A 10,806-nucleotide genomic window follows, 5' to 3' on the forward strand; every position below is an offset into this window, starting at 1 on the left:
TACATTCTCACGGCCTACTTGCGTTTCAGCTTCAGCAAAGCCTGAACCAAACTACTGCTACTGTCATGTATTTACACATTTGCTCTATTGGCAGCGACTTGTACCTACTTCCCAAACAATATTTTCTATCAAAATGTCTCTGCATTTTATGTCTCATTTAACAGTGACCCAAACTTCCTCTTTTTAACCCCATGCTGGCATATTTTTCCTTCATATGTACAGATTACACATAATTTTACCTTCATCCGTGATTTGTTGTAGTGAAAAAAATCATTTTCTCAAAAAAAAAAATACTTATATTAAAAGCTTTTCTTTAAAAGAAAAAGCACATAGAATAGAATAACAGAGTTGGAAGGGACCTTGGAGGTCTTCTAGTCCAACCCCATGCTTAATCAGGAAACCCTGTACCATTTCAGACAAATGGTTATCCAACATCTTCTTAAAAACTCACAGTGTTGGAGCATTGATAACTTCTGGAGGCCACTGATTAACTTAGTTTCCACCCATTGCTTTTTGTCCCAATTCCCTTTTCTTTATGGCAGCTCCTGAGATATGGGAGCATTGCTATCCTCTAGTCCTTCTTTTCATCAGACTAGACAAACAAATGAAAATGTTTTCTGTTCTGAAATAGAAACATGGCCAGGAAGAGAGAAGTGTACTGAGGCCTTCCCAAAATCACAAAGAATGCACAAAGAACACCTCTTCAACTAGGCCTTGACTGATTAACACACGTGTAAGGTAATACTCCTAAAGCTAACAATTCCTAAACTCAATTTTTAAAAATCCATTCCCTAAATACTATATGGTGGATTTCTCGGGAACCTGTAAAAAGAGGTTCTTCGCTATTTTATAATCTTAATTCTCCACATGATTCTAGATTAGCATTCTGAGTATTACCATGTTACATAAATAGCAGAGCTCTCACACATGGCCTAAAATAAATGAATAGGCTCAAATTATCATAATTGGGATACATTTGGCAAAATCTTTTCTCTCTTGGCCTGTCTATGAAACTGGGAATGGCGGAAGGAAAGAGAAGATAAGAAGGATCAGGAGCAACATAGGCAGCAACCTAAATTAATACTGGTGATGGTACAGCCAGCCACGAAGGGCCATGCTGGACAGAAATCATCCTGGAGAGAGTCCATCTGTGTATTTGCAAGGCGTCAGCACTGACTTGATGACACATAATCAATCAATCAATCAATTAAGATTTGCTTTGGCTACCCAATAGTGGGTTTGCAGTTAAATTAAATCCCAAAGGGCCACCCTTAAAGTAGCGAAGGACCAATTCGTGATGCCTTTGTCAGAGAAAACGTGGCCCTCCATTTTTGCTAGCAGAGGGTTGCAGGAGCTGCTGAAAACGGAGCTTGGGATCCCATGTTTGCTGGCAGAGTGCTTGGGCCACCACAGGCACCCCCAACAAGACTGATGTCAAGCTGGCCATGCCCACCCTGGCCTTGCTCACCCTGGCCCGGAAGTTCCAGAAGTCTGGAAACGGACCCGTTTCCGACCTCCAGAGGACCTCTGGAGCCCAGGGGCTCTTTTCACCCTTCTGGAGGCTTGAGGAAAGCATCTGGAGCCTGGGGAGGGTGAAAACATCCCCGTCCGCCATGTTGGAGGAGGCCAAGTAGGCCATGCCCTCCATAGCCACACCCACCCAGCAACCAGACATAGAACCGGTTGCTAACATTTTTGAATCCCACCCCATGGCCCATGTTGGAGGCTCAGTGGATCTACATTATCAACTTATTTTATAGGCTTCAAATATCGGACTGGCTATGGGCCCAACAACTTCTGCTCAAGCCTCCAGTCAGAACAATTACTTCTTCCCTCAGTTCCCTCCAATTCCCTTCTCATTATACTTTATTATGCCTGATACTTAGTGGGTCTACGGGCTGATAGGAATGAATGGAAGCCAAGAAGTAAATGTTTCCCCCTTTTTCTACCTGCAGATAAAATAGAAAGAAAATGTTTGCTCTTATTTTTGTAAAAACAAAACAAAACAACCACTATGGTGGAAGTTGGAAAACACTCTTCATTGCCATTTCTCGTAAGATTCTAAAATGGTATTTTCAAGTAGCTATGATTGATTAGCTCTAGCCATTTTTACCTCACAGATTGGAGCTGGCATTGAACATGGAAGAAGGAAACAATGCAAAGGGAATAAGGGCAAAAGAAAGTCCTGAGATAAATTCAGAGAAACTAAATAAAAAGGTATTGATAAATATCAGTGTAAATGCCTGGGCTTTATTTTTTTATTATAGAAATAACATGCAGATCAATAGTCCTTGTTTCCATCAACAGAGATCATCATTTTGATTGGCTGTTTGCAGTCATCTAAGAGGCTTCATCTGGTTTTATGAGATGTTGGTTTTCAGTTTTCTTTCATGGCTGAATTGGTTTTTCAATTGATGGCTTTAATTTTATCCTGGAGGCTGTCTTAGTTTTAATTTTATAACAGAAATGCAGTGAAAGATCCTGTGGTAAAGATAAAAGAAAAGACCACTATTTCATTGTCCTTGGGGGAGGAGGAGGAGGAGGAGGCCTTCATTACTATTCAGTCTATTGCTGTGGCAATAAGAAGTATAACGTTTTAATTGCTGATAACTCAAAATGTATGTTTCTCTATCCTGTTATTCTTTGGTTGGCTAGACTTTTGTAACTCAGGGGCCCTTCCACCTGTGTGTCTTAATGAAAGCTATTGTGGTTTCTGTGTTCAAACAGAAGAAAATTACAACATTAGTTGAGGTGAAGTAGGCTTCTGTTACTTGCCCACAAGGAGTTAGAGGAGAAATAATGGCAATTAGGACATTTCCTTCAGTGTTTCATTCCTGTGATAGCTTTGGCTTCTATTACACAGTTGACACATATTAGATGATATGTGTTTCCACAATCTATTTTTCTTGATTCATTCTGAAAGACATGTTATTTCTCCAACGACAGACATCATTTCTTATATGACTTTATTGCAGTTTAAAAAACCAGGTATTAAAAAGAAAATAAATCAGTCAAACTTTGTGAAAAGATTACATAATACATTTGGCCTCTGATTGATACCCCAAGTTGGGTCAGGACAAAAATGAATTAAAATGAATTCAATATAATATGTATGTAACTGTCAATGTGTGGAAATTAAGCATTTCACAGAATGCCTAGGAAAACTATAGAATGCCAAAAATGGGACATCAAAGTATGAAAAGCTTAACATCCTAGGCATTTTATGCAATGCCAAAAGGCAAACCAACAAAGGATGAAATTCTGCCACTAAAATACCTTTCTAACCTTCCTTGTTGCAACAAGTAGATCTATGCTAGTATTTTTCTCTTGTGTATTTCAATAAGAAAGTGCTGCAATTTATTTCACATTTTGTCTTTCATTTTCATATGTCTTTTTAATAAAGGGTTACCCTATCTCTAACCCTAATCCTAACCCTCACCCTTTTCATGATTCTCTTGCCATACTTTGCTTAAATAGTTTTTATCATTCTATATATGGTAGAATGTGGCACACTTGATTTGGTGAAGGGGAAAAAATGTGAGATACGTCACATGACACCACCGCAATGACGCAGTTTTGACACCCCTGACCTATGGGACCACTTCTTTCAGGACTCATAGCAGAGGTCGTAATGCAACACCTGCAATCGATAGCACTCCCACATGTGGAGAGCGGGCCAGGCCCATCCAGATCACGAAAGACCCAGTGGCACTTTCTTTTCATCCTGGGCGCCACTGCTTCATCTGGGCAAAGACCAGATGGCCACACTTGTAGTCTGGCATAGGCAGAGAGAGGCCAAGGTGGCCCTGGCTGAGCAAACACGGCACCTCACCAGCAACAGGTGCACCAGGACCACCTTGCCTACCTTTCCTGCCACCTTTATGTGCTGCCCTTGGAAAGAGCTGCCACCGCCGTTCTTGCTGCCCTCCCTCCCTACCTGGCTGCCGAAGTCCACATGCCCTCCCAGAGCATCGCCGCAGAACCACTGTTCACTTTCTTCCTCCACCCCTATGAAACAAAAGCGAATTGTGCCACACTACAAGTGTGGTGCAAAGACTGTTCTTCACCAAGATGATGCGATACTGTCCAGGATGAAAGGAAAGTGCCACGGGCTCAGTGGTGCCATGGCCAGGCCTAGCCCGCTCCCCGTGTGATGGGCTGCCACCCATCTACCTGCAGCTTCCGCACTCTACTTCCGCCAGAGCACCGGACTCCATGGGCCAAGGTCCCAGAGGCGCGCCGGCGGTTGGCTGGGCCAATCTGCAAAGAGTACATGTAGAGGGTCAGGTGGGAAGCCAGTGGCTTCTTCGGAGCCCGAAGCCCTGCAAAGCCAGCATGGGAGGCACACAGGACCGGGTGGAAGGCAGCCTTTTTTGCAGCATTCCCCTCCCCTCTTTGCATCACTCTGCAGTGGGGGTAGGGCTCTCCCTTTGCAGAAATGGGGGCATGTGCAGCAGCCCCAGGAGCATTTTCTTGCACTCCTGGAGCATTTTCTTCCTTCTCCCGCTGCCAAAAGAAAGAACATCTTGCTGTCCTGCTAGTCCTGTGGATGGCAGAGAACCCAGGCAAGCTCTGCTCTCACCACTGCCACCACTGCTGCTGCCAGGTGCCTCCGCACCCCTCCCCTCCGTACCCAGATCTGTTTCACTGTAGTTTGCACACAGAGAGGATTTCCAGCTGAGTCCCACCTGCCCCTTTGACCTGCCTGCCCGAGAAAGTGGCTGCTCTTGATTTCTGCCAGCACTTCTTGAGAAAAGCGCCAAAGCGATCCACTGATTTTCTTTACAAAAACAGTATCAAAGGGGGAACAGGGAGAAGGGTTTGATTGTTTCCCCCTCAAAGCTGTAGTCCTTCACCAAAGATTTCTGAAGTTGGGGTCTTCCAGCGGGCATGAGAGGGTCCCCTTTGCTGGTTCCATCAAAAAGTGGTGGCAGAAATCAAAAGCAGCTGCTTTCTCGGGCCGGTGGGTCAAAGGGCAGGCGGGACCCAGCCAGAAAATTTTTTCCTATCTCCCACCCTTTTCTTTCCATTGTTGTCTCCCCCCCTCCCCCAACTCACCCACCAGGTTTATAAACATGGGCATGGCCTCCGGGCTGCAAAGTTGAATACTTCAATTCCTTCTAGGAAACTTATGGCTTTTCCACATCCTAAATCCTCCGGTGGTCTATTTTTGGCAGTTTTTCCCCTCTCTTCCCCCACTTCCCTCTGTCAGAGTCCCAAAATTTTTTGCCACCATTTCGGAGGGCGTGGCTAGGTGGATGGGGTGTCATGTGACTGAGTGTGTGTGAGTGATGTCAAGTTGGCCACGCTAGTATGAGTAATCTACTTTTAGACAGGAGGAGGGGAGGGGGTAAAATAATTGGTATAATATTTGAATTTCCTTTTTTTAGGGGGGGCTGGGGGGAGGGGAGGGGGTATAGTATCTGTATGGGATTTACACTGTATGGTGGGGGGGTTAATAGGGGAAAATATGTTTGTATAAAACTTTTTCAATAAAAAAAAAAAAGTTGGCCACGCTCAATAAATCACCTGTCTCCACCCACCCAGCCATGACCACAGTATAGTATAAATCTTTATTACGGGCAAAGACCAGCAATATACATTACTTTTTACAATATGTTAAAAAGTGCTGACATTAAGATATAATTAAAAATATTGATGTTAAAAGTGGAAAATAACATACATAATTGGTACGACAGCTATATTTCTGTAGCCAATTTTTTTCTTATGGACATTTCAGCAGCACAGAACTTTGCCACTGCATACGTGGTAACCGGGTTAGCGTCCTGGAGGAGAAATCCTAGATAAAAATTGTCTGCCCTCCCTGGCAATCTCTCTACTAAGGGAGGAATATGTGCAGACCTACAAGCTCTGTATAGCTCGCAGTGTAATAGAACATGTAAATTATCTTCTACTTCTCCTTTACCACATATACAAACCCGTTCTGCTATAGGTGTTCTCTTATACCTGCCCTGGAGGAGTGCTGAAGGAAGAATGTTAAATCTGGCTCTGAAGAAAACTATTCTTTGTTTTGGGAAGATCAGGTGGTTTAGATATCTTGCAGATTGTGATCAATTGTCTGTTTCCAGGGGGAGGGGAAGTTGTCAGTCAACACTAGTGGGAATAGTCCCTTTGGAAAGAAATGCATTTTAAGCCAATGAGTGATCATCATCTACCAGGCTCTTATCTGAATTTGAGGCATGCTTGTCTCAATTCTTAACTGGGCATTTGGAGTTCCATTGGGTGCAGCTAAGATGGCTCGTAGGAATTTGGTTTATATGGTTTCTAGCAAGTCTTTCTTTGCAAGTGTTAGATATTAACATATATAGGAGGAAGTCTCCTCTCTGGTCCGCTGCTACAGCGGGAAACAGATATTACTCTGATTGGTCGAGAGGCGTACCCGAGTACTATAAAAGGGGAACCCTCCGACCACAGAGCAAGCTGGATCACTACTACTACTAATAAAGAGCTGTTAAGTCACTTCGTGTCCGCAGTCTGTTCTCTCGCTGCCCAGATCTAACAGCAAGGATTCCTGTTTGTGCCCCATATAGAATTTGTGCCAATGTTTTGGCCTCAAAAAGTTTTAAGGTAGTAGATACTAACTGACTTCCGCCTGTGTAAAAGGTATCTAAATGTTCTAACCTGTTCCAAACTACGTCGTTCTATTTTCCAGGAGTATTGGCTTGGTCTTTTAGCATAGGCTAAAAATTTTGATTTATCAAAGTTAAGGACCAGCTTGTTTTGCCTGCAATAGCCGAGTGTTGCCCTAACTGCTCTCTTCAGTCCTACAGGGGTTTGTGAAATGATAGCGAAATAATAATGGCAGTTTTTCCCCTCTCTTCCCCCATTCCCTCTGTCAGAGTCCCAAACAATTTTGCCACCATTTTGGTGGCCATGGCTAGGTGGAGGGGGGGCATGTGACTGAGTGGGTGTGAGTGATGTCAAGTTGGCCACACCCACTCAGTCACATGTCCCAGCCCAGCCAACCATGCCCACAGAACCGGTAGTAAAATATCTTTGAAACCCACCCTGACCATGATGGCAAACTAGAAACACAAGTCTACTGAAAAACCACCCACACCAACCAAGTGCTCCACTATCTAGAGCAACCCGTGGCTCCAGAGCAGCATGTGACTCTTTTAACCCTCTGCTGTGGCTCCCTCCTTTCATCCCTCTGCTGAGGATTGAAGCAGCTGATGCCGCTGCTGTTGCGGCGTCCATGGCCTGCCCTCTGCTCTCGCAGCACCTTGTGTGGCATAGTGAAATTTAGCATGCTTGACAATTGGGGAGATGGAGTTCCCCCTCCTCCTCCCGGAGCCCATTACGATGCAGAGCCAAAATGTGATCCTGCCCCACTCACCCCTGGCAACAGCAGCAGCATTGGCCGTGGTGTGGGCCAGGCCATTGTCTCCGGGTGGAGAGCAGATTGCACATCCAGCACCAACAAAGGCCAGAAGTAGCCATCTGCATTTCCTGCAGTGTCGGGTAGTAAGAGAGAGAAAGCAAGAGACATCGAGGCACAGAGAGTGAGACAGATTTGGCTCAATTAGACTCCATCTGCTCCATCTGCTCTCTCCGCCTTTGTCCAGTTTGGAAGCATTCAGTGGACAGAGAGAAGGTGGCCAAAGTTCCTGTAGGCTTATTCCCTGGGTGAGTTGGGAAGCAGAGCAAATAATTTCACATCTGGCTCACTGTCCACTGTTCTAATGACTGGCTGGATAGTGATGGCTTGGCGGGGGGAGGTCATGTGACTGGGTGGGAGTGAGTGATGTTGAGTTGACCATACCACCCAGTCACCCCAGTCATTAAATCATTGGCTCCTGATGTTTTCTCTTCTGTGGAAAACGGTTCCAAATGGCTGTTTTGAGTGTTTAAGGTTGCAGACCCCTGACTTAGAGGAATAACCCAACCTCCCAGAAGGGAAGCTGTCTAAGTAGGTAATAATGTTGTTCCTCATCCATTTTCCTTCCTATGTATTGGATTTCAATTCTTAACATTCCAGAGTGAGGACTATGGGCAGTGTTTTCTTTACATCTAGAAAGTGGAAAGAGATTGAGAAAAACACCTTAATAGCAATAACAGACCTATATACCACTTCATAGTGATTTATAGCCCCCTCCAAGTGGTTTACAGAGTCAACAAATTGCCCCCAACAACCTGGGTTCACATTTTACCAATACTCACTGGAGAGCCTGTGAGAACTGAACTACTGGCAGTCGGCAGAATTAGCCTGCAATACTGCATTCTAACCACTGCGCCACCATTGTAAAATCTTGATAAATTTGGCTTAAAATCCGTTAATCACTCTCCCCTGGTCATTTCCAGACAGTGCAATATTCAGACTTTTCAAACCCAAGCTTGAAAAGACATTTTAGTGCATTGTGTTTTGGTCTTTTTTGCTGTGTTTTAATTGCTTCAACTTTTATGTTTTCTTGAGCATGTCTTCTTCAAAATATTAAAATTTATTTAGGAATAAAATGACAAAATGAACAAATGCAATCACCCAACCTTCCAATTAGAACCTTATGTGTTTCACTGAAAATATTGCAGTTAGGGAATGGAGAAGAAGCCAAAGTTAATATGTTGCTTTACTAGAAACCTATATTATGGAAAGGAGAAAGGACGTACAGAACGTATTAGCAAATGCAACAGAATTTCTGCAACAGATCTTCTTTAATTAGGATGACATACACAGGTTTTTGCCAAGTAATTTGGCTTTTTGGTGGCCCACAGGATACTTGTGCCTCAAAGGGTGGAGATAAAGCAGATGTGAAATTTAATTTCTTCCCCATTTTAAATTAATACTTGTGCCTCAAAGGGTGGAGATAAAGCAGATGTGAAATTTAATTTCTTCCCCATTTTAAATTAAAATAAATTAAGGTGATTCTTCTTCAGCAGTAAATTTAATTATTCTCTCCCCCACCCACCATAATGGTTGATTAACTGGTAATTTGAAGGTCCCTAGGAATTCCAAGATTTTGTGGTCTGCCTCCAGTTGGAGAACCTTTGAACGAGAGTGATATTGTCTGTGAAGCAAAGCAGCATTTTTCTCAAAGAATGTAACAAAAAATTATTACCCAGTTCAGAACCATTTTCATGAGAAAATACAAGTTTTAGAGAGGCAACCAAATACTTGTATTTTTTATATATAATACTATTATTATGTAACCAATTTTGTAGTATTTATTTTGTACAATGATAATAAAGACTATACTATATTATTATTTGCAATTTGCAGTCATCTAGTTTATTCAGAAAAATAAGCAGGCACAGTTTAAGCTGTAGCAGTCTCTTTAGGATAGGAACAAGTGACATGTAGAAAATAATAACAATCTGTATGTTTGTATTGTACACCACAGCAATATTTGGTTAATTGCATGGAACACAAGAATTATTGTAAAAAGACATTACATTGAAGTACAGAACAGAGTAGACACCCCTCCTCCCAAATAATCTTTTTGTAAGTATGCCATACAGGAGATAAATTTAATAAATCTAGAAATCTTTATCTAAAGATAGTTGCAATGTTCTTTTTGTGTTCACTGTCATTTCCAGGACTTCAGCAGATTGGATTGGACCATTTTGACTCCACACACACTATGGATTGTTTATAAGGATTGCAGTTCCTCAGGAATTAAGCATTTTAAATGCTATCAACTCCCAGAGCTAGCAAGAGAAAGGAAATGCAAAACTATGTGATGATTGTCGTACTATCAGGAGAAGATGTTTTCAGACCACCCAACAGCATCTACAAAATCATCCTAGGAAAACATGTTGTCTGAAGGTCCTTTGTTTGAAGGTCCTACTCAGGTTTAGAGGGGCAAACCATTCCCCCCCCTAAACCTGAGTGATCTCATATCCTTAATGTAAAGTATGAATGCACAGCTGATCCCCCTCCCCAACACTTTTCTGTAAAGATTTACAGGCAAATGTGGGGCTGATTCACAAGTTCATATTCCTGATGCAATGAGGATCATTATTGACAGATCTCCAAGCCACTTCCAGACCATGATTTTTTTTTTTTTTTTGCAAGGGAAATGCTAAGGGTAGACTGAAATGACTTGCCCAGTGTGATTGTGCGGCTGGCTGCCACACGGTGACGACCTCGTCTGCTTTTGGGACCCTCGCGAGGGTGCACCTGAGCTAGGCTTGTGGGCCCCCGAAGGGGTGAGAACCCTTGTTAGGGTGAGCCTAAGCTAGGTGGGTCTGGCTCTGCTAAGGAAGCACGGACACCAAGGTGTGTAAAAACGCACCAACCAGCTCAGCAGGATGCCAAAAGGACCCCGACTGGCTGATTGAAACGGTATTTATTAAGGCATAGAAGAAGGGTTTTCGTAATACAACACACGATTACATGATTGGTTAAAACCTGTTGCCGGGCAAAACTTAAGCAGGCTAGAAGCTTTCCATAGGATGTGGTTTTCTCTCATGCCCGGAGTTCTCCGGACAGGCTTTGTGGTTTAGCATTTAAACTGCAGGTGCTTTAGCTCGACAAAGGATATGGTATTTTTATGTCGTTAGGCATGTTAGCTACATCTCCTCTGTTTTGACTTTATTAAAGCTGAAAACATGGAGTTTTTACATCCATGGAGGTGAGTGCTATCTCAGGTCGCGAGTTGCCCTCCGACCCCAAGCTTCCTGTGTCCGCACCTACCATACTCTCAGCGTCATCTTCCGAATCGTTATCCGAGGAGAAATGTAGCAAGGGTTGCTTACTCTCATCTGTTGGCACCAACATAAAAATAGGTAATAAGCAGGGTAATAATATACATCCCATAGCAATCATTGCAACTAATATGAAGACAG

General features: G+C 43.2%; 1 long non-coding RNA gene across 2 annotated transcripts in view; it reads left to right on the top strand.

Annotated features, from left to right (window-relative positions):
- Positions 1–10,063, top strand: part of LOC309401955 — a 34,326-nt gene extending 24,263 nt beyond the window's left edge. The window contains exons 3-4 of one of the 2 annotated variants that reach the window (XR_014176821.1): positions 2,121–2,217; positions 9,556–10,063. This is a non-coding gene — a long non-coding RNA (uncharacterized lncRNA). The remainder of the gene's footprint in view (positions 1–2,120; positions 2,218–9,555) is intronic. The other variant, XR_014176822.1, reaches the window with a different exon arrangement.
- The last annotated feature ends 743 nt before the right edge of the window (positions 10,064–10,806 follow it).

Source organism: Natrix helvetica (assembly GCF_964273705.1).
Source record: "Natrix helvetica genome assembly, chromosome: Z".
NCBI classification, from domain to species: Eukaryota; Metazoa; Chordata; class Lepidosauria; order Squamata; family Natricidae; genus Natrix; species Natrix helvetica.